Below are 4,320 nucleotides of genomic sequence, written 5' to 3'. Positions count from 1 at the left end.
GGGAGGAGGGGGTGGGAGGGATTGAACTGGGGCGGTTTTGGGGCTTACAACAACCACAATACCTGTTTATGTTTTATAATTCCTTTAACTTTTTGATTTACTTTTCGGTTTTGTTTTCCTTTCCCCAGGTATGTGTTATCTTAAGCCTGGTGCTCGACGTAGTGTTGTTTTTCTAACGTGTTCATAGTTTTGCAGGCTTCGGAGATCAAATCAAGCCCGGATTGCGTGAGTGACGACCGACCAGGCTCACACTGCATTGAAGGGTTGACAAACTGAAGTGCCTCGACAGAGTAAAACGAGATCAGAAATAACCCCATGAGTTCATTGAGGATTTGAGACTTAAACTGAGGGAATTAGATTTCACATGCAGTAACACGTATTCAGCAGCCTCTTCTGGTTTGCCGGTCTGTTATTGAGATCACTTGATAGATCAATGCCATCTACTGTGTAACTCTTTCCGACCATCCACTCTTGCAGCCGTTTCGATAAAGCCATCCAAACTATCCCACTCGCCCCATCCTTTGACTAGTGAGCCAGGATCCACCACAGAGAGATGCTGCAACGGTGCAGCAACAACAACCGCAGCAACAACAACAACAACACGCACAATCTGGCATCTGCAAACAGCCTGTCCTGCTTAACACCAATTGAAGAAGCTATAAAAAGCATGGAGCTCTAAGCTTTGACATGACATATCTAAAGAATAATGGAAGGCATATAAACATATATTTGTTGTATTTCAGCCTATGAAATTGCATATCTATACAAAAGAGGAACATGTATTAATGGTTAGTTTCATTAGATAGCAGCTTGGCCAATTACAGTATGCTCTGCGATTCCTAACCCGATTCCCAAACCAATCAATGAAGCAGTCATGTACGATCAACAAAACATACCGAATAGATGTGACATTTGGCTCGGGAATATAAGACGATCGCCATATTCTTGTTCAGAATCCTCAGAGTAACATGTGAAATGGCTGGGTAGCGCTAAGAAGCCGTGGTAGTTTGACGTTTCCCAGCGGTAGTGCTATTCGTGTTGGTGTGAGACTGGCCGTTGGTGCACTGCAGAAAAGGTAATGGAGATGTTGTACCAGGGACAGGACAACCTTATTGCTAGTAATCCTCATTCCACGCTTCGTTTTCTGTTTGACTTCCAGTAGCGAGTGAACATGCGGCTGAAATCTGGGTGCTATTTCAGATTCAGAGGCCCCGGCGTGGAGGGGCCCCTAACCAACAGCAGCCCTGTCGACCAGCCTGGTCAGGAATCATTACAAATGTCTTTCAGGAAAAGAGCTGCTCCACATGAACATCCGGACATGCAAACACACACACACACTGGCATATTGTGTAGAGGACCACAACAATGTCAATGCCAGTCTTGTACTTCTTCTCACCACACTAGACTATTTTTTGCATCTGACTGCTCTGTAGGACAGTGCTGTGCTGTGCCGCCGCCCGCCGCTGTTGCTTCTTACCCACTGGGCACTGGCTGAATCAACGCTGTTTCCACATTATTTCAATGAAGTTACGTTGAACCAACGTGGAATAGACGTTGAAGTGACGTCTGTGCCCAGTGGGTGGGTGCTTCTTATGGTGCTTCTCTTTCTTTAGGTCCAATGATATTTCCCTGTCTGGAAAGTCACGATTTCAGGTTAGACGGTGGGTGAGGTTACGGTCAGGGAAGATGTTCCCAGTAGGTGAAACGTCATTGGACCCATGTAATGTGTGGCGTGGTAGCCAAAGCTTAGGTCTCTGACATCATCACCCAGCGCCCTTTGAAGCTCAAGCAGTAATACATCACAGAAAAAAAGAGAGAAAACATAAGAGCATTTTGAAAATCATAAGCTATGCATATATAGAGCATGATGATCGCACCTTGCAATGAAATGCAATAAAATCAGCCGCTTCCAGCTCAGATCACCTAAATATATTTTTTGTGTCTGTTCCGTTCGCAGCAACTTGCAGCAGTTAGGATCCTAGACATAATATGTATTACATGAATATATGAATAAGGTGTTTATCGACTTTTTTTTTATTCCTATGGTTTGTATGAAACCGTTGAAAATGAGTGGAGGCTGAGAGGTGTGAATGTAAAATCCTAATCATGACCCTGTAATGTGGACAGGCTCTGCAGCAAGACCTGCTCTGCTCCTCTCTGTGTGTGCTCTGTATGATATGTACCACTCATTACACTGAAAACTATTCAGCATAGCTTTCTCACATGTTCAGGATGTGGACAACACAGTACCCTCCCAATGTTTCAGTAGAAAACATCACAGAACATATTTCAACATCTTTGGTTTTTAGCCTGTTAAGCCATATTTGTCAGAATGTACCATTTGAAATAGTATTAATGTTAGCATTGGGCAATTAGAGTAGTAACATGTTCCACCTCTGGAGAAATAGGAAGGATGTGTTTTTGTACAGAGATGGACAATGACCTCTTACAGAGCTCATAGTAGACCAGTCAACAACCTGGGTCAAATGTGCTTTGAAGCCTTTTAGGGAAACAGTCGACTTATTGATATATTATGTAAATGTCTACGCTGCGATGCGTTTATTTGAAATGGACTACAGTACATGTGCATCCTGCCTGGCCTCACTGCGATGCCACACCTTAGCTAGTCCATCCATGCGTGGTCCCTGGAGTGTGTGTGATTGAATGTACAGTAGACGTGCTGGTTTGTGTGTTCACAGTTCTGTTTGTCACCTAACCCTCCCTACTGATGATGAGGATAGTCTCTGCACTGATGATGTGAATGAGCCAACTCACTTGTTGTCGTCCACCAATAGCAGAACAGTGAGCCGATAGTGATTGGGTGCTGTCCAGGCAGGCTCCTCCCTAGCCGGATGTTGCTCTACAGCTCTTGGTAATCAGGTAAAGCCAGAACATCTTCATCAGGTCAAAATATCAGTATTTTTAAGGATGTGTGTATGACCACAAACTTGACTACACTGTATGACAGCCTCAGCTCTTAGATCTGAGCTGATTGGCAGTCTATAGCAAGTTCCCTACCTTCCACTCTTAGAAAAAGGGGTTCTTCAGCTGTCCCCATATGAGAACCCTTTCCTGTAACCAAAAAGGGTTCTGCAAAGGGTTCTCCTATGGGGACTGCCAAATAACCATTTCTGGTTCTATATAGCACTTTGTTTTTAAAAAGTGGAATATCAACTTAGCCGCGGATAAACTTGGCCATCCCTATAGGGTGGCCGCCAGGGTGAGCAGCTAAGGTTCTCTGTGTAAAGGAGACTCAAATTTAATAAAGGGTTGAGGGAGTGAGCACAAGGGTGAAGGAGACGAGGATTCTGTCCATCCTAAATGCATGGTGTCATCATATGACAGACTAGTGTTGTTCCCTACAGTGGAGGAGTGGCCTACAGACAGAGCTAGGGCCAGGCTAGAGGGAGGAGCAGGCAGGGGAGTCTAAGAGGGCCAGACCCCTCTGTGGGTCGCTACCCTATAAAATCTTGCAAGAGGAAGCACCAGACAGTTAGTGACTGTATGACCTAATGTAGCATGTGTAAAAGCCCCACATTTGGCTTTCAGAGGGAAAAGAAGCTAGGTTGAAGATACTGTATCCCTGAAAACCGGATGTCTCAGGTTTCTATAAAACCCTGCTGAAGGTGACCGACTGCAGGACTTTGTGTTTGTGACCACATTGAAATCGTGGAGTTTTTTTTTCTCCCTTTCTGTTATGTTGGTTTTGTTTTGTAATAAGTTCACTGTAAATGACCATAACTATGTTAATCAAAGCAAAACCAAACTGACACTTCAATAAAGAATCCTGAAGGAAATTAAAACGGTGTATTTTCCCTTTACCTGTTGACAAAGGCACAATGTGTCTGTCTCGTGTACAGTCCTAATAAATACATGTTGGTATGGGAAAAATTGGAACACCTAAGATGAAACCAGTGGGTAAATTAAGTTGGTGTTACCTGAAGCTAAGCTCCAGTACCTCATGGTATTCAAAGAGTAAAGTAGGATATAATAGCTAGGGTTAAGGTTGTGGTTGAGGCTGGGGGTAGTGTTGAACCGGGATGTGGACAAGAAGCTAGGGTTAGGGTTGAGGATTAGTGTTGAACCAGGATGTGGACAAGAAGCTAGGGTTAGGGCAGTGGTTGAGGCTAAATTTAGGGTTGTGGTTGAGGATTACTGTTGAACCGGGATGTGGACAAGAAGCTAGGGTTAGGGTTGAGGATTAGTGTTGAACCGGGATGTGGACAAGAAGCTAGGGTTAGGGCAGTGGTTGAGGCTAAATTTAGGGTTGTGGTTGAGGCTAGGGTATGTTCAACCCTGACTCATCCTAGCCCCCCACCC

The sequence above is a fragment of the Oncorhynchus mykiss genome, chromosome 12 (genome assembly GCF_013265735.2).
Source record: "Oncorhynchus mykiss isolate Arlee chromosome 12, USDA_OmykA_1.1, whole genome shotgun sequence".
NCBI lineage: Eukaryota > Metazoa > Chordata > Actinopteri > Salmoniformes > Salmonidae > Oncorhynchus > Oncorhynchus mykiss.
This window is presented reverse-complemented; position numbering follows the sequence as displayed.